This window comes from Chiloscyllium plagiosum, chromosome 7, assembly GCF_004010195.1.
Source record: "Chiloscyllium plagiosum isolate BGI_BamShark_2017 chromosome 7, ASM401019v2, whole genome shotgun sequence".
Lineage (NCBI taxonomy): Eukaryota > Metazoa > Chordata > Chondrichthyes > Orectolobiformes > Hemiscylliidae > Chiloscyllium > Chiloscyllium plagiosum.
The window spans coordinates 41,045,342-41,066,019 of NC_057716.1; the positions used below are offsets into that span (position 1 = coordinate 41,045,342).

Below are 20,678 nucleotides of genomic sequence, written 5' to 3' on the forward strand. Positions count from 1 at the left end.
CCATTCATTTAACCTACCTCAGACCAGAACATCATAAGAACCAGGAACAGGAGTAGGCCATTCAGCCCCCCGAGCCTGCTCTGCTATTCAATAGTGTCATGGCTGATCAGACATTTCTCATGTCCACTTTCCTGCCCTTTCCCTGGAGCCTTTGATTCCCCTACTGATCAATAATCTATCTTAGCCTTAAATGTACATAGAGACTCTGTGGACAAGACTTCCAAAAACTCAAAAGGAAAAAAAACTCATCTCAGTCTTAAACTGATGCCATTTTATTCTAAGACTACAGTCTCTGTTCCCAGACTTTTCTATGAGGGGAAATATCCTCTCAACATTTGCCCTGTTAAACCCCTTAAAATCCCATGAATTTCAATAAGATCACTTCTCAATCTTTAACCGGTTTGGCCTTTGCTTATAAGACAATCCCTCTATGTCAGGGATCATCATGGCAACAGCTAATTGTACTCCAGCACAATCCGCAACCTCATGGCTCAGCTTATACCCCACTTTACCATCAAGCCAGGTTATCGATCTGGTTCAAAGGAGAGTGCAGGATGGCATACCACAAGCAACACAAAGCATACCTGAAAATGAGGTGTCAACTATTAAAGCTACCAACCAGGACTACTTGCATATCAAACTGCATGGGCAAGAAGAAGTGATAGACAGAGTGAAGCAATCTCACAACCAATCCTGCCATGTTCATTTGTGAATGATGGTGAACAATTGAACAATTCACTGAAGTGGGTAGCTCCACAAATATTCCTCCATTCCCGAAGAAGGGTTTATGCCCGAAACGTCGATTCTCCTGTTCCTTGGATGCTGCCTGACCTGCTGCGCTTTTCCAGCAACACATTTTCAGCTCCACAAATATCCCCATCCTCAATGATGGAAGAGCCCAGCACATCGGTGCTAAAGATACAGCTGAAGCATCCACAGCAATTTTCAGCCAGAAGTGGCGAGTGAATGATCCATCTCAGCTTCCTCCAGTGGTCCCCAGCAATTCTGATGCCAGTTGTCAGCCAACGGGATTCCCAGGGAAGATTTATGCTGCCCTCCACAATGTCTCCGACATTGACCTCAACTGTAGTGATTTGAGCTAGATGCACAACTCCTACCTTAATACCTAACCCAGGAAGTTTAATTTCTGGTATAACTTAGTGATGAATAGCATAACCTAATTTATTAAAACCGCCAACCTCTCACCTCCACCTTCCACCTACTCAACCACCACTCCCAAACCACAATCACCTAGTGAACAGTACTAACTGCGATAGCCTCTGGTCAGATCATATACCACTTTAGCCAAACTGCTACTCTCCAACTGACTACCTACCTTCTGAGCCACCTACCCAACTCTTGTGACTCCCATTATCCTCCCGTAGACACAATTCACATTCCCTGTGACCCAATTTCACATATCCCCATGCACCGAATGACTCTTACCCACTCCTTTGAAAGCCTCAAGACCGTTTAAAAATGGCAGCTGAAGCAAAAAGGGGCTGTGATTCCTCTGCCATTGTGGATAGCCATGATGAAGCATGGTTACTACAGCCAGCTATGGCAACAAATAAATGATAGCGCTGCCAATATCTTTGAGGTTGATGGTAGTCCTCCTAGCATCACCACTGTCTTGACAATCTGCTGATCCTTCTTGTTTTTGTTTGTAGGCCATTACTGCTAAAAGAGAGAACAAGAAGAAAGTTCTCTGTATGCGAGTGAAAGAAATGGAAGCCAGGATTCAGAGCTGACATCCGGCACCAGCTATTGCATTGAGCTATGTCGCAACAGATGCAAAAGGACCACTTTGATCTCTTTAGTTGATGCAGCAACACTGGATTGATATGGAGTGTTTTAAGAGTAAATAACAACTTATAAATATATAGTACTTGTAATAACAAAATGTCCCAAAACACTTCACAGGCATATTGAACATTATAACAGGAGGCCCCCAAGGAGATTTTAACGAGCTGAATATTAAAGAGTGCCTTAAAGAAGAAAAGCGAGGTAGAGAGGTGTAGGGAGGGAATTTCAGAGCCTGATGCGCAGGCAAACTGACAATATGGTCATTATTTAATTGAAGGAAATTTTGGCCAAACAGTATTGGATGGCTGGGAAGCAGTCTGATAATTGAATAACAATGGAAGAGTCAGAAGTGGTGGTGAGGCAGGGCTTGCGAATGTATATGACAGAACTAACCCTGTGCTTTCAAGTATGTTGCCTGAGGGCAGCATATAAAGGAGAAATAAGAGGAGATCAGCAATAGATCCTGGGGCAATAAATAAACAGTGAAGGGGAAGAGACTCGCTGACTATTGGTAGGTGGATAAAAATAGAAACAGGTGAGAGTGATCACACCCAGCTGGAAGACAGTGGAGAAGCATGGGAGAAAAATAAAATGTATCTAACTACATGCAAGATTATAAAAAACTCCAATAGGAGAAGAAATAGGAGAAGAAACTGGCCTTTATCACATGCACATCAGGTGGAGTTTGTGATTTTACCAAGATTGTTGCAGTACTGTGGCAGGGGCTAGATGGATGGCAATTTGAAAAGAAGAATGTTGACAAGGGTTAGTTAATTAACGGAGGAAGTCAGGAGGGGACATAACATAGTCACAGTGTTTTTGTGGAAATAGGAATAAACGAGCAGGTAGGTCTCATGGTCAAAATGAGCAAATCGATAGCATAATGGGAGAGATTGGAGGCAAAAAGATGAGAGTTCAGGTCTAAAACAGGGAAAAACATTCAAGAAGGTTTAGTCAGCAGGCTACAAGGAAGGAATACAGCAGAGGGAACTGACTGGACTGCTTCAATGTTAAATCCTTGAATTCAATTATGGAGATGGGAATGAGACAACAGAGATGACGATGAGACAATAGAGATGACATTTCTCAGTAGAGAAAAGGAACTGTGAGAATTATCTTTATATTCCAGGACCTTGGAATTGTAAGTAGTTTACGAGATGAGAGAAAAAACCTACAGGCTTTTCAAAGGTTTTTTCTGATCAGGTGGAACAGGGTGGAAAGGTGCACAGTCTGGAGCCTTAATCCCCAGTAAAATAGAGTTTCATTGAAAAGTTTACATATCATATTGCATGCATGAATGCAGATTCACAATGACCAGCACAGATTGGTGACACGGGGTGGTGCTTAGTGTAACAGATTGCTAGTCTTTCACAGCTACTTCCTGCAGCTGCCTTTATCTACATACATGTTCAAATTTGTCTCTTCTCAGGGCACACCAACACTGAGCATCAATAGTCTCCAAGCTGATGCACCTGCTAAACATAGTGATGCCATCTGAGCCCCATGAGCTCAGACCTGCTTGACCTTCACACAGTTTGTTATTTGGGGAAGGAAATGTATGTGCAGCCCTGAAATACTAGACATAAGAAACACCAAAATCCTGGCAACATAACTCAATTCAATTTAGAAAAGTAAAATGTATTAGTTTGTTGGACCTTTGCTAGTGTTTGTGACATATATCAGATTCCAAAGCCTTGACCTCAGTAAAACGTTTTGTTTTGTTCAAAATAAAACTACATTTTATGGGCCTCCTCAAAGACCTGAAATAGACACAGTTAATGAAAATTTTAAAACAATGATCAAATCTGAGGGAAATGCCACCTCTGGGGTGGGAAGCAGGTTTCTAATATATGTTTGTTAATTTTCTTTAAACAAAATATAAACGATTAAATTTCTGTAATGTGCTCTGGATGTAATTTGGACATCAAAACCTGTGAGATTTTGTGCTGGTTGTAAATTTGGGGCAAATGGTGCTAAAAATCCAGTTAATCCAAAGGTAACTCCAGATGATTGTTTTTCACATTCACTAGGGGTCATTTGTTGCAAGTGTTTGTTCTCTGACTGACAATGTTTCTTTTTGTAGATTGGTAGGTCTGTAGCTCTTAGTGCTGAGGCCTGATTGAGCTGGCACTGTTATTTTCAATGGTTACTGTATAAGCTTTTTATATTAGTGTGTGTATGAACACCTGTGACACTCAGTTCTCTTGTTTCGTATCTGTATCTAGTTTTTGGTCAAATGTATACATGTTTTCTGTCATCCTTTATTTCTCTCTGTATATGTTTTGGAGCACTTTGTGTTTACGGGAAAACTCTCAGTGGCATCTGCTATACTGGGCAAGTGGTAGTCAAGTTCAAAAATGCTGATCTACTAATCCGTAAGTGAATCAAGCAGATGGTTGGGAAGTTGTAGTTTCCTTCTGCTGTTTAAAACTTTTTGTTTCCATCTACATACTGTACAAGTGATCAGCAAAGTGACAGCATTGACATCCAGCGGTGTGGCTTGAAGCTGCTTTGGATGCTGTTTTGTAAATCTAATATTTTGGAATTTTTGCTTGTTGTGTTTGGCATTGGGAAAATTCTGCCAGAACATTTCAACTTTTTCCTTCCATCTTCAGCCTCTGAGTGATATTTGGATAAAAGGGTTTACATCTGATTTGCCAAATAGTTTAAGTGAAATGTAGCAAAAGTCGAAGAAGATTTAAGGGAGTGAAAACTTGCATGTATAAATAAAAAACTACTCTCCTTGACCTTTTTTTACCAAGTAGTTTCTCAAATTTGAGTGTTTTTAAGTAAAATCATAAGCATGTCACATTTGGGTATTGTAAAATATAATTAAAACCATAGATTGTTTTAAACGTCCCAGAAATCCTTGCTATGATATGACTGCATATATCTTTAAGAGATGAAATATTTTCATGTCACATGCATTCCCTTTCTTGGAGATGGTGAAACTGGAGATAAATCCAAAATGTGGGATGCTATAGTAAGAGGGGATTTAACTGCAAAGGGAGTAAATAGACTTTTCTGAGGCCACAAATAAGAATCCCACGATGGTACGTTGTCTCCCTGGTGCTAGGGTCAAAGATGTCTGGAATAATGACAGGCCATTCTAAAGTGGGAGAACGAACAGCCAGTAGTCATAGAACATATCAGTACCATTGATATAGGTAAAAAAAAAAGGATGAGCTCCTAAATGTAGAATACACAGAGTTAGAAAGCAATTTAAAAAGTAGGACCTCAAGTGTAATAATCTCAGGGTTATAACCAGTGGCACATGCAAGTCAGAGTAGAAATAGAAGTAAATATCAGATGAATATGTGACTGGAGATGGGCTGCAAGAGGACACTTTCAGATTTCTGGGATATTGAGACTGATTCTGGAGGAGGGGAAACCAGTGTAAGTTTCAAAGAGTTGCATCTGGGTAAGGCTGGAACTGATGTCCTGGGGAGGGGTATTTGCCATTACAGATGGGAAGGGTTTAACCAAAAATGGCAGGAAGTTGGAAACCTACACAGGGAGAGGGAAGACAAGAGAAGGAAACAAGGGCAACAAAGAAGATTGAGAAGGAAGAAGTGAGAGAATTCAGGGACCGAAGTCAAACAGGATCACAGCGCAAAATGTGAACAGCACAATGAGTGTTGTAAAGACAAGTCTTAAATGCCTAGTTTAATGTACATTAAGGGGATTCTCAATAAAGTGAATGAATTAGTCTTTCGAAAGATATGAACAGGTATAATATAGTTGGGATTACTGAGATGTGGCTACAAAGCGACCAGGGGGATGGCAGCTGAATATCCAAGAGTATTTAGATTTTAAGAATGTCAGGAAAAAGCAAGGAAAAAGAGATGGTTCAGCCCGGCTGATTGAAGAGGAAATTAACAAACATAGTGAGGAACAATATTAGCTCCAGTGAAGTGGAACCTGTACAATTACAGTTTAGAAACACCAAGAGGCAGAAAATGATAATGGAGATTGTATATAGACCCACAATCTGTAACGATAATGTTGGAGAAAGTATTAATCAGGAAAATAGAGACAAAAGCAAAAAGGTTACAGTTGCAACAATGGGTGACTTTAATCTGCATAACATTAGGAAAGTCAAATCAGTGACAATATCATAGAGGAGAAATTCCAGGCATGTATACAGAATAGTTTCTCTAGATCAATACATTGAGTAACAACTGGGGAACAGACAAAAGCAAAAAAGGTACAGTTGCAACAATGGGTGACATTAATCTGTATAAAATTGGGAAAGTCAAATCAGTAACAATATCATAGAGGAGAAATTCCTGGCTTGTGTATAGAATAGTTTCTCTAGATCAATACATTGAAGCGCAACTAGGGAACGGGCTATCATAGACCGAATATTGCACACAATCAAACAGCAATAATTGATAATCTAGATATGCGAGGCTCCTGAGGAAGCTGGAATAGAATGTAATGAATTCCTTCATTAAGACAGTGACATAACTTATTCTGAGACTACGGCCCTGAAAATCACCAGTCTAAATCTGGAAACGATAACATGAGCTGTCTCTAATGGACTGAGTTAAAAAAATCACACAACATCAGGATACAGGCCAACAGGTTTATTTGGAAGCACTAACTTTCAAAGTGCTGCTGCTTCATCAGGTAGCTGTGGAGCAGGATTATAAGACACAGAACATATAGCAAAAGATTATAGTGTCATACAGCTGAAATGATATATTGAACAAACCTTCATATAATGGATTGGGGAACATTACTTAAAGAGTTGGTGGACAGGCAATAACAAAAAATTAAAGAACATAGATTAACTACAGCAATTTTGTTTTTGCCCCTAACAGAAATGAAAATGGGAAAGATAGCCCAAACATGGTTAAGAAGGGAAATTAAATATAACATATAAGCATGGAGAATACTAAAGGAAAGCAGCAGACCTGAGGACTGGGAGCAGTTGAGATTTCAGCAAAAGGAGAACAAAAGGATGATGAAGAGGATAAATAGAGAGTACAAGAGTATGCTTAAGGAAACATAGAAACTTTTTCAATTAATTTGTATCAGTATATGAAGAGAAAAAGATTGAAGACAAGTGTAGATCCTTTACAATCAGAAACAGGGGAAGTTATAATGGGGAATAAAGATGACAGACCAATTAAACACATACTTTCTTCACAAACTAAGACATAAATAAAGACCCAAAAACATTGGTAAACCGATGGGATAAGTTGGGATGGGGTTGGACAGAAGGAAAATCAGTATTTGTAGGAAAATGATATTGAGATATTGATTAAATTAAACAATAATAAATCTCCAGGGCTTGATAGTCTACATTCCAGATTACTTAAAGAATTGGACTTAAAAATAGTGGAAGTATTGGTAGTTATTTTTCAAGATTCTATAGACTCTTAGAACAGTTCTGATGGATTGAAGGGGTGTGAACATAATCCCACTATTTAAAAAAAGGACCAGGTAAAAACAGTTTATACCAGGCTACAGTAGACCGGCTAGTCTGACATCAGTCATGGGGAAATTACTAGAGTTCATTGTAAAAGGTTTAACAATACTCGCAAAACAGTAACAGAATCAGCATGGATTTACTAAAGGGAAATCATGCTTGACAAATCTACTGGAATTTTGCTAGAATGTAACTGGCAGAGTTGATAATGGGGAGCAATTAGATGTAGTTTACTTGGAGTTTCAAGAAGCATTCAATAAGATCCCATGAGAAATTAACATGTAAAATTAAGTGCATGGAATTGGGGTAATATATTTACTTGAATAGAGAAGTGGTTGACAGTGAGGAAACAAAGAATCATAATAAATGGGTCTTTTTCTGCGTGGCAAGCAGTGACTAGTGAGATACCACAGGGATCAGTGCTAGGACTCCATCTATACACAACATATGTTAATAATTTAAGGGGAAAGAACTAAATGTTATCTCTTCAAATTTTCAGACAACACAGAGCTGAGTGTGAGGGTGAGCTGTGAGAAGGATGGGCTTAGAAGAGGATGAAGAGATTTGGACAAGTTGACTGAGTGGGCAAATACATGGCAAATTAAGTATAGCGTGGATAAATGTGAAGTTATCCATTTTGATACTAAAATAGGAAAGCAGATTATTATTTTAATGGAAATAGATTGGAAAATGGAGAGGTGTAACAAGACCTGCGTGTCCATGTATCTCTATCACTGCAAGTAAGCAAGCAGGTGCAGCAGGTGGCTGAGAAGGCAAATGGTATGTTGGCCTTAACAGCAAAAAGGATTCAAGTACAGGATCAGGGATGTCTTGCTAGAATTATACAAGGACTTACTGAGATCACACCTGGAGTGGTGTGTACAAGTTTTAATCTTATTTGAGGAAGGTTGCTCTGGCTGTGGTGGGAGTGCCATGAAGATTTACCAGACTGACCCCTGACGTGGCAGGAATCTATGACTCTATGACTAACTTATGAAGACAGACTGGATCAATTAGCACTATATTCAATGGAGTTTCAAAGAATGAGGCAGAGGGAAATCTCAGAATCTTGTAAAATTCTAACAGGGCCAGACGGGTAGACGCAAGAATGATGTTCTTGATGACTAGGGGTCACAGTCAAAGGAAACCAATATTCCATTCAGAACTCAAATGACAAGAGACTTCTTCACCTTGGGACAGTGGCGAGCCTATGGAATTCTCTGCCACAGAAAGTAGTTGAGGCTAAAACATTCAATGTTTTCAAGAAGCAGTTGAATAGTTCTTAGACCCAGAGGAATCAAAGGGTATAATGAGAAAGTGGGTACTGAGTTGGATGATCAGCCAGGATTATATTCAATGACAGAGCAGGCTTGAAAGGCCAATGGCTTACTCATGCTCCTGTACCTCCAGAAACTGACATGTTTTCCTCAAAGATTACCAATGCCACAGTTTCTGTTTGTTGATTCAAAAGCAAAATATTCCACTGACAACAAATCAGGTTTTAAAATTTAAACATGTTTGAATTACTCAGGCATATTCAGAAACAGAAAATAGTTAACACTGAAAGTTCTGATGAAAACACCACTGACCCAAACCCACCTCCGGTGGGTCTTCCTGATTCATTGAGTTTTACAGCATTTTATATTTAAACCATGCAGATGATGATTTGAGATCAGCAGGGCTGACTGTATGTCTGAATCAGATTAGAATTATCTGTTTCTCTAGGTAAACCACATTGGCATGATTATACTCAAAATTACTCAACCACAGGCAGCACCTTCTGACGTATTGCAATTCTGTACCTCCTCTGGAATATGGTCACAGATAAAGCTTTTTTTCTCTCTCTCTCTCTCTCTTTCTTCCCCCCCCACACCCACCCCCCACCCCCCACCTCCCGCTGCCATGTCCTGTGATCTCGGCTCTGGCCCTGCCATTTCCCATGACATGCAGTGTGAATCAGTAATTATAGTCTTACAGTATTTGCCTACAGTAAAGTTTCACACATACCTTGTTTTGCTATTCATCTCTTTAGCTTCTTCCCATTGTGTTGCTTCCCATTGTACTGCGCCCAGCATCATCTTCATCTTTCTTCTCAGCCTATCCTTGCTCCTCATTCCCAGGCTGTCTTCAAGTCAGTGGTGCCATAAGGTAAACAGACCCACTTCACCTGCTTCTCACCTCTTGAAACCAAGATATCTTAAGCTCAAAATTATTTTTCTAGTTCTCTATTGAACATTTCTAAGACCGCCATACCGCACATTATTAAGAGACCCAATTCTGGATCAGTGGTGCTGGAAGAGCACAGCAATTCAGGCAGCAGCTGTGCTCTTCCAGCACCACTGATCCAGAATCTGGTTTCCAGCATCTGCAGTCATTGTTTTTACCTTATTAAGAGACCAAAGCTGACTGCAGAATATTGGATGCAGTCTGACCAGTGATCTGTGCATAATAAAATGAAATTCCTTTGGTTTGTTCTGAACAGAAAGGTTCCACAGACAGTCATGAAATAATTTTGGCAAAAGTGCCAGTGTGAGTCTTGTACCTGTCCTCTGTATCTAGCCCGCAGCTCAAATAATGTTACATAATTAATGTTGTCAACTTGTCAAGTTCAGCTTCAGAAATAACGGAGGCATCTTGAAGAATCTTGTAATGTCTATTCATTCTGTCTCATATTTGAAGGAACTTTTATGTCCATTAACATGTTTACTGAAATGTTGGAAGGATATTTACTTTGGAAGTTTCTCTTCATTTCTATGTTCTAACCATAGAATTGCTACAATGTGGAAGGAGACCATTTGGCCCATTGAATCCACAACAAACCTCCTAAGAGCATCCCATCCAAACCCAGTCCCCTGTAACCCTGCATTTCCCATGGCTCACCCACCTGTCCTGCACATACCTGGACACTATGATGCAATTTAGCATGGCCAATCCAACCAATCTGCACATCTTTGGACAGTGGAAGAAAACCAGAGCACCCAGAGGAAACCCTCACAAAGATGAGGAAAACAAGCAAACTCGACAGACAGACAGTCACCCAAGGCTGGAACTGAACCCAAGTCCCTGCAATTGTGAGGTGGCAGTGCTAACCACTGAACTACTGTGCTGCCCTATTTGTATAAAATATTAGTATTTATTTTTTGTAAAATACTTGTAAAATAAATGCCAACATTCAAGTTATCTTCTAAATTAGTTGAAGTTCCTGCGTGCTAACTTCAAATATCAGGACACAGATTCTCAACTGTAGAGTTTTGCAGTTTCTCTCCAGTTAATTAATGAACTGCTTTTCTGATATCAACAAATTCACATTTTCTAATATTATAATTCATATGCCAAACATTTGCCCACTCACTATCTAAATCCCTCTGTAGATTAAATGCCCTCTTGAAAATGATTTTCTTACCTATCTTTATGTTATTAATATATTTAACTACTATACAGTTGGTCCCTTCATTCAAGGTATTGATATAAAATTTTAAAGTAGTTGAGACCTGGGTACTGGTCCCAGTTGTAACTTACTAATACCAACATGACCCATTCATCCCTATTCTCTGCTTCCTATTAATTGATCAGTCCTTTATTCAAACTAATATACTTGCCCTGACACCTTGGGCTCATACTTCGAGAGGTAACATTTGATATTTGGCATTTTATCAAATAACTTTTGGAAATCCAAGAACACCACATATACATTTTTCTTAAATGGAATAAATTCTCACAGAGTGTTCTGAGATATCTGCTTCTCCACTATTGTGGTTTTTAGCTTATTTTCCCAGCTCAACTTAGCAGATTCTGCCTTCCGGTTAATTGTCTTTACTTAATTGTCAAAACTGGTCTTAGACCCTTGTCCAAGTGAAAATAGAATGTGAAATTCAATCATGATTTTAAAATGAGTTGCCTTGATGTTCCTTCACAATAAACTTATTCATTATTCCCATTTCATCGTACACTACCAGGTTTAAATAGTCTGCTCCCTGATTGGCACTAGGATGGACTCGTTTAAGATTTATCCTGAAGACACCATATAACTTACCTTCTTGGCTCCCTTTGACAATGTGATTTATCTGATCTTAATGAAAATTAAGATCATCCACAATTATTGCCATACCTTTGTTCTATGCCCATCTGCATTAATTCTTCCTGTTTAATGTTATGCTCAAGGGACCAATGACCTACTCTCAAGTATGTTCTGCCTAATTGTCTGCATTTTCCAGAATTTTGGGAGATTTGAGAGGGGAAAGGGAGGGAGGGATTGGTGTTTTGCTGTGGGAGCTTCCTTGGAAAAGGACCTTTGTTTTCCTTTTTTTAAAATTCACATGTGGGAAGTTGGCTGGCCAGCATTTATTGCCTGTCCCTCGTTGCCCTTGAGAAGGTGGTAGTGAGCTGCCTTTTTGAACCACTGCAGTCCACATTAGATTAGATTAGATTACATTACAGTGTGGAAACAGGCCCTTCGGCCCAACAAGTCCACACCGGCCCGCCGAAGCGCAACCCACCCATACCCCTACATTTACCCCTTACCTAACACTACGGGCAATTTAGCATGGCCAATTCACCTGACCTGCACATCTTTGGACTGTGGGAGGAAACCGGAGCACCCGGACGAAACCCACGCAGACACGGGGAGAATGTGCAAACTCCACACATGCAAGTTCTACCCACATGCTGTGGGTTGACCCACAGTGCCACTAAGGAGGAAATTCCTCATGAAGGGGTGCACTCAGTGGAAAGCCTGTTTCTTGTTTTTCTGTTTACTTGTTCATGGGAGTTGGGCATCATTGGTTCGGCCAGCACTTATTACCCATCCCTGAAGAAAATGATGTGCCATCTTCTTGATGCACAGTAATCCTGTGTGCAGGGACATGCACAGTACTGTAAGGATGGGATTTCCAGGAATTTGCTCCAGCAACAGTGAAGGAACAGCAATATAACAAGTCAGAATGGTGTATGACTAAGGTAGAACTTGCATGTAATGGTATCCCAATGGTATGTACTGCCCTTGTCCATTTAGTTGGTAGAAGTTCCAATTCAGAAGATGGTGTCAAAGAAATTTCAGTGACTTGCTTAGGTGATTTTTTTAGATGGCATACACTGTTGCTGTTGTGGTGAAGGGTGAGAATATACAAGGTGGTGGATGAGATGCCAATCACACGGGCAGCTTTATACTGGATGGTGTCTCGAATGTTGTTGGAATTGTAGCCATCCAGTTAAGTGGAAAGTATTCCATCACACTCTTGACTGTGCTTTGTAGCTTGTGGCTAGGCTTTCAGGAGTCCGGAAGCACACTAATTGCCACAGAATTCCAAGCCTCGGATCAGCATTAATCACAACAGCATTTATATGGCCAGTCCACTTCAGTTTCTGATCAGTGGTATGAGTGTGGAAGATTCAATAACTAATGCCAATAAATGTTAAGAAGCAATGGTTAGATTCTCACATGTAGGAGATGGATTGCCCGACATTTGGATGGTGAAGGTCTTGATGTATATGGGCATAGACTGCTGCACCATCGGAGGAATTGCAAATGGTGCTGAACATTGTGCAGTCATTAGCAAACACCTCCACTTCTGACCTGATAGAGCTCTTACAGCAACAACTATTTTCCTTTTGCTGGCATGAGTCCAACTAGAAGGAGGCTTTCCTCAAGTCCCACTGATACCAGTTTTGCTCAGGCTTCTTAATGTCATAGGCAAAAGTGAGGACTGCTTCACCAGTTTCCTCATTTTCCCTCGCCCCACCTTATCCCAGCTCCAACCTTCCAGCTCAGCACGGTCCTCATGATCTGTCCTACCTGCCGATCTCCCTTCCCATCTATCCGCTCCATCCTCCCCTCTGACCTACCACCCTGCTCCTCAGATGCTGCCTGACCTGCTGTGCTTTTCCAGCACCACTCTGATCTAAACTTCTTAAAGCCGCAGTCAATCAAACACTATCTCAATGTCAAGGGTGATCACTCTCACCTCACTTTACATTTTGTCAATTAATTTATATTTGGAACAAGGTTGAAATGAGGTCAGAAACCAAGTGATCCTAGCAGAAGCCATACAGTGCGTGAGTGAGCACATAATTGCTTTGCAAGTGTTGCTTGCTAGCACTGTTGACAATGCTTTCCATTCCTCTACTCATGTTTAAGAAGAGATCAATTGGTAACTGTTTGAGTTGGAGATTTCTTGCTTTTTTGTGTACAACTTAGCTGGGCAATTTTCTGCATTGTCTACACTAGTGGTCACAGCACCTGGAACTGCTTAACTAGAGGCGTAGCTAGTTCTAGAACATGTGTTTTCAGTTCTATTGTCCGCAATATTGTGAAGACCCACAGCTTCTGCAGTATCCAGTGTTTTCAACCATGTTTTGACATCATGTGGGCGAACTGATTTGCTCAAAGATTGGTATCTGTGATGCTGGGGACCTCTGCAGAAGGCCAAGATGAATGATCATCTGGCTAATTTGGATATAAATACTTCACTTTTTTTTGCTCTATTCTGTGCAGGTCAGGTGAATTGGCCATGCTAAATTGCCCATAGTGTTAGGTGAAGGGGTAAGTGTAGGGGAATGGATCTGGGTGGGTTGCACTTCGGAGGGTTGGTGTGGACTTGTTGGGCCGAAGGGCCTGTTTCCACACTGTCAGTAATCTAAATCTAAATCTAAGTAGAATCTGGGCAATATCCAGGCTTTGGGCTAACAAGTAATATTCACACCACAGAAATATCAAACAATCTAACCACTGCCCTTGACATTAAATGAATGATACCATCATGGAATCCCCCACTGTCAACATACTTGGGGATGGTACTTGCCATTTAAATACGGTGGCTATAAGACAGCAGGTCAGAGGCTAGGAATACTGCAGCGAATAACTCACCTCATGAATCTCCAAAACCTGTCCACCATCTACAGGCACAAGTCAGGACTGCCAGATGAAATATTCCCCACTTGCCTGGTCTAGTGATGCTCCAACAACACTCAAGAAGCTTTACACTATCCAGGACAAAGAAGCCCACTTTATTGGCACTACATCCACAAGCATCCACTCCCTCCACCACTGATGCTCAGTAACAGCAATGTGTACTGTCTACAAGATGCAATACATAAATTCACTCAGGACCCTCAGATTCATTTCCATCAGATAGACAAGGGCAGCAAATACATGGGAACACCATTACCTGCAAGTTGCTTCCAAGCCACTCCTGACTTGGAAATATATCATTGTTCCTTTACTGATGCTGGGTCAAGAATATGAAATTTTCCATTGTAGGTCAACCCACAGCAGGTGGACTGCAGCAGTTCAAGAAGACAGCTCACCATCATCTTCTCAAGGGCAAATAGGGAAGGCAATAAATGCTAGCCAGTCAGTCCCAATGATGGCCATGTCCCACAAGTAAATGAATAAAAAAGCCAACCATTATTAACAAATGAATATGCCAAGGCTGTAGACAGACCTGATTCGGGGTGGTGGTGGGGTCACTTAGCCTGTCTATAGTGCACTGCTTTCGCTATTTGTCCTACAACTTGTCCAATGTTATAGCTTCACCAAGTTCACTTCCATTTTACATATGCTACACCTGGCATGCTCTCCTGCATTCATCATTGAACCAGGGTCAAACTCCTTGCCTGATGAAAATGGTAGACTGGGATCAAACAATTCACCTATACTTCATTGCAACTGTGTCCGTCATAATATACATTCCTACAAGTTCATATCATCACTCAATGAACAGCAGGACACTAGGAAGCTGAGAGGAACAGAGTACAGGCTCACAGATCCCTAAAGGCAGCAGGTCAGATTATTAGTGTAGTTAAGAAGGCACATGGGATATTTGCCTTCACCAGTCATGGCATAGAGAACAGAGAAGTTATGTTGGGGCCATAGCTAGAATACCGTGTGCAGTTGTGATCAGCACATTATGGGAAGGATGCAATTGCATTGGAGGGGGTGCAGAGGAGATTCACCAGGATGTTGCCTGAGATGCAGAAGGTTAGCTATGAATGAGGCTGGATAGGCTCAGGGTATTTTCTTTAAAGCAGAGAAGGCTGAGAGGGAATCTCATTAAGGTGTATAAGATTATGAATTGCATGGTCACAGTGGACAGAAAGCAGTTGTTTCCCCTTAGTTAAGCATCTATAACAAGGAGGCATAACTTGAAGGTGAAAGGCAGAAGATTCAGAGGAGAATTGAGGAAAAAGATGTCTTTTCACCCAGAGGGAATCTGGGATACACTGCCTGGGATGGAGGCTGAAGCAGGTCACCTTACAACCTTTAAGAATTGGATGAACACAACATTCATTAGCAGAGGGATTGAACTCAAGAGTCGTGAAGTGATGTTACAGCTATACAGGACTTTGGTTAGGCCACATTTGGAGTACTGTGTGCAGTTCTGGTCGCCTCACTTTAGGAAAGATGTGGAAGCTTTGGAGAGGGTGCAGAGAAGATTTACCAGGATGTTGCCTGGAATGGAGAATAGGTTGTACGAGGATAGGTTGAGCGTGCTAGGCCTCTTCTCATTGGAACGGAGAAGGATGAGGGGTGACTTGATAGAGGTGTATAAGATGATCAGGGGAATAGATAGAGTAGACAATCAGAAACTTTTTCCCCGGGTACAACAGAGTGTTACAAGGGGACATAAATTTAAGGTGAAGGGTGGAAGGTATGGGGGGATGTCAGGGGTAGGTTCTTTACCCAGAGAATGGTGGGGGCATGGAATGCGCTGCCTGTGGAGTGGCAGAGTCAGAATCATTGGCGAACTTTAAGTGGCAATTGGATAGGTACATGGATGGGTGCTTAAGCTAGGACAAATGTTCGGCACAACATCGTGGGCCGAAGGGCCTGTTCTGTGCTGTATTGTTCTATGTTCTATGTTCTATAACATTCAAGGCTATGGGCCAAGTGCTGATAAGTGGGATGAGTGTAGATTCAGAGTAGCTTTTTGTCAGTGCTGACTCGATGGACTGAAGAGCCTCTTCTGTGTTGAATGATTCTATGATTTTATCAGCCATCTTAGACTTGGTCCCTTCATCTAAATGATTAGTATAGTTTGTAACAAGTTTCAATATCATTTCAAACTCCTTTTCACAAACCCTCAAGGGCTCTATTTGAGATTTATTCGACATTTCCTTTTTGATTTAAGACCATAAGACTGTAAGACATAGGAGTGGAAGTAAGGCCATTCGGCCCATCGAGTCCACTCCGCCATTCAATCATGGCTGATGGGCACTCCACTTACCCGCATTCTCCCCGTAGCCCTTAATTCCTTGTGACATCAAGAATTTATCAATCTCTGCCTTGAAGACATTTAGCGTCCCGGCCTCCACTGCACTCTGCGGCAATGAATTCCACAGGCCCACCACTCTCTGGCTGAAGAAATATCTCTGCATTTCTGTTCTGAATATACCCCCTCTAATTCTAAGGCTGTGTCCACAGGTCCTAGTCTCCTCGCCTAACAGAAACAATTTCCTAGCGTCCACCCTTTCCAAGCCAAGTATTATCTTGTAAGTTCCTATTAGATCTCCCCTTAATCTTCTAAACTCCAATGAATACAATCCCAGGATCCTCAGCCATTCCTCGTATGTTAGACCTACCATTCCAGGGATCATCCGTGTGAATCTCCGCTGGACACGCTCCAATGCCAGTATGTCCTTCCTGAGGTGTGGGGACCAAAACTGGACACAATACTCCAAATGGGGCCTAACCAAAGCTTGATAAAGTCTCAGTAGCACAACGGTGCTTTTATATTCCAACCCTCTTGAGATAAATGACAACTTGCATTCGCTTTCCAGGAGTTGCTGTCTCATTAGCTCCTTTATTAGTTGATGCAGTTTGATTATCTAACGTAACTTGTGCTTTTCTTTTCAGAACTTGTCACTTCAGATAGGAAATGATAGCAAAAAAAACCAAACAAAAAATACTCCATAATAAATACAGCAGCTTAGTTACCTCACCTAATCTCAAATCATGATTAACCACATTAAAGTAGTATGCTAGCCATATGTTGTGTGTCAAAATAATGTTACATTAAAAACTTAAATGCAGCAGCTCTTCACAGAATGTCTTGAAGTTGGTTCCTTCACACATAACCTCTCCATTAAACAGGAAATGCTTTTTTTAAGCTCTCAGTTCATGTACCTTGATTGTGTTGTGGAGTCAAAATCTGAAAGAGAACTGTGTTATAGAGACATGTAGAACTGCAATTCTACTTTTAAACCACACATTGGTTTTCTATACTAGCTCTGGTTTCATATATTCAATTGAGGAGTTCAATGCAGAGGGCAGAAGGAGAAAAGCAGTCACATCTTCACAATGGGGTTGACAAACTTATGAAAGCTTGTGTCTCAGGAATTGAAACCTGATTGGTAGAATTCAACCATGGAGTTCCTGGAAATATAGGCATGAACTCAGGAGCTTACACCAGATTTAAAGACTTTGAAGGAGGAGAATCAAGTGGAGGGGCTTTAGAAATGGAATAGTAGTTGCAATATTACTTGCATCAAGGATAGTGTTTCTTCGAGGAAATAGGTGATGATGCTTGTAGATTTTAAGAGGAGAGACAGACTGTACTGGGAGAAAGAACTAGTAACAATATCAGCTTAAGTTAAAATGTGTACAAAACCATGCATTGGTCATTCAAATTAGAAGGGACGATAAGAGATAAAAACAAAGTTGTAAAGAATGACTAACATTAAATTTGGAAGTTTTAGCTAGACTGAAGATTTAATAAACTATAAGTACATTGCAAAGCACATTAAAAACTATAAGTTAATAACATCGGCCAAAGTAACAGTATTATATTATAGATAAACAACATACATGTAAATGGTTAAACTAAAATGAAAAACATTAATAGAATTTATAAAATTGTGAATTCAGAATCCCAGAGGAAAGTAGATACAACCCATGCTACAATGGATAATCTCTGAGAAGAATACATTCATGCATATGTTCATATCCTGGAAGATTACACAAATATTCAAAATGCTGGATACCAGTGAAACATGGAGTACAACATGTAAAATTAACCTTGTGAAGCAAAGTGTAATTGCACATCATTGGAAATAAAATTAATCAAAATCCAACTAATACTCAAGTTACCGATTGTCTGTAAGGATTTAGATTAATTACTACTGTATATATTCAAATTATGCATTCACTTCTCAATGCTTAACCTTCTGGTGGGATTGATTGTTACCATGGATGTTGTTGAATCAAAGTGTTAGTTAATGCACGTCTATGTCTGACCTCATTTTCGATGACTTTGCCGAGGAGAAATTAATTACAATTCATTCTGTGCTGTACTGCATCCCACCACAGATTATTTACTATGTGTAATTCAATATAAATCCCGACTATTCAATTTAAAACAATTCAAAGTTAAGATAATTTAGGCATTTAGAGCCAGACAACACGGAAACAGTCCAACCAGTCCATGCCAACCATAATCTCAAACTACACTAGTCCCACCTGCATAACCCTTCAATATGAATGGAGAATTAAATTAAAAGATAGAAAAATAGTTAAACACTTTGTATAATTCTTTCCCTGATACCAATGAGCTATTTTGCTATTCAATTTTGAATTCATGTTGCCTGTCAATCTCTCTCTCACCAATACATTGTTGCCTTCCAAATTCAGCTGTCATCTTTCCCAAGATTCCGTGTTTAAACTTCTCCAGTTGGGTTTCAATTCTTCCCACCTCCACCCCTCCATTCTTCAAAGTTTTCTTTCTGTCTTTCTCATCAATGTCACAGCACATTTTGAAATGGCTCTTCTTCCTGCTTTCACAATGTTATACCTAGTGTGGTAATCCCAAGAACGCTTAAACCCCAGTAGTACCAGGACTTTCATCCCCTTAAGCTTGTTCTGCCATTCAATTAGATCATGAATGATCGGACTGAGGCTACAACTCCAAATTCCACCCTATTCTTGACAGGCCCAAACATCCCAAAGCCCAATAACCCACAACTTGGGTTTAAAGTGGGCCTTGGGTCTGCTGTCGGGCTGGGGGCTTAAGCCAGGAGTATCACCAGGATCCATATGTTCTGTCCCTGCACTTCATTCCAAACAGCTTTGGACTCCCATCATTAATCAAGAATCTGACTATCTCAATCACAAAAAATATATAACAAACTCACTTGTCACTTTCTAGACTTTCTGGAAGTAAGTTCCAAAAACTCAAACCTCAGAAAAACATTTCTCATTGCCCCTTAACCTTAAATGGGTGACATCCTATTTTCAAACTGGCTCTCCTAGTTCTGTCTCACAACAGGAAACATTCAGTCAGCATCCACCAGGTCATCAACTTCCCTCAGGATCTTATATGTTTCAATAAGACCACATCTCATCTTTCTAAACTCAAATGGATATAAGCTCAACTTATCCAACCTTTCCACATAAGATAACTACCTTCACACAACTCGGAACTGTTTCTCATGTACTTACATCCTTTCTTAAAAAAGGTTAAAGCTTTTCTCATGACTCCAAATAACAGACTCTGGGATGAGCAGAAACGTCAGGGAGGATTTATTCGAAACACAAAAATGCTGAGGGGTCATCACTGGATGAATGTTGAAGGATGTTTTCTCTTCTGGAAGAGTCTAAAACTAGGGGGTCATTGTTTAAAAATAAGAGGCCACCCACTTCAGTCAGTGATGAGGAAATATTATGAGTCATAGCGTCATAAAGATGTGCAGCACAGAAACAGACCCTTTGGTTCAATTCAGCTATCCCAACAAGATATCCTAAATAAATCTGGTCCCATTTGCCAGCACCTAGCCCATATCCCTCTAAATCCTTCCTATTCATATAGCCATTCAGATGTTTTTTTCAATGTCATTGTATCAGCTTCCACCACTTCCCCTGGCTGCTCATTCCATACATGCACCACCCTCTGTGTGACAATGTTGCCCTTTAGGTCGCTTTTAAATCTTTCCCCTCTCACATTAAATCTATACCCTCTAGTTTGTATTCCCCCACCCCAGGGAAAAGACCTTGGCTACTCACTCTATTCATGCCCCTCATAATTTTATAAACCTTTAAAAGGTCACCCCCAACTTCCGAGGCTCCAAGGAAAATAGCCCCAATCTATTCAGCCTCTCCCTATAGCTCAAACCATAGCAGCATTCTTGTGAATATTTTCTGAACCCTCTCAAGTTACACAATATCTTTCCTGTTGCAGGGAGACCAGAATTGCATGCAGTATTCCAATAGTGGCCTTACCAAAGTCCTGTAAGTCACAACATGATCTCCCAACTCCTATACTCAATGCACTGACAAGCATACCAAATGCCTTCTTCACTACCCTGTGTACCTGAGACTACACTTTCAAGGAACTATGAACCTGCACTCCAAAGTCTTTGTTCAGCAACACTCCCCAGGACTTTACCATTAAGTGCATAAGGCCTGCCCTGATTTGCCTTTCCAAAACATAGCACCTCACATTTATCT

General features: G+C 40.6%; 1 protein-coding gene and 1 long non-coding RNA gene across 5 annotated transcripts in view; both read right to left on the minus strand.

Moving 5' to 3' along the window:
- The window catches only part of itga4 (integrin alpha 4), a 217,907-nt gene that overhangs the window by 143,099 nt on the left and 54,130 nt on the right, over window positions 1–20,678 (minus strand). The window contains exon 1 of one of the 4 annotated variants that reach the window (XM_043693480.1): window positions 9,251–9,532. The exons of the other annotated variants lie outside the window; for them this stretch is intronic. The gene's annotated coding sequence lies outside the window, so the exon portion shown is untranslated. Of the gene's footprint in view, window positions 1–9,250; window positions 9,533–20,678 lie in introns of those variants that run through there. 4 annotated transcript variants of the gene reach the window in all.
- Window positions 637–13,457, minus strand: LOC122551501. The gene is made up of 3 exons (XR_006312115.1): window positions 13,088–13,457; window positions 12,809–12,810; window positions 637–805 (listed from the first exon to the last, which is right to left on the minus strand). It is a non-coding gene; the product is annotated as an uncharacterized LOC122551501 (long non-coding RNA).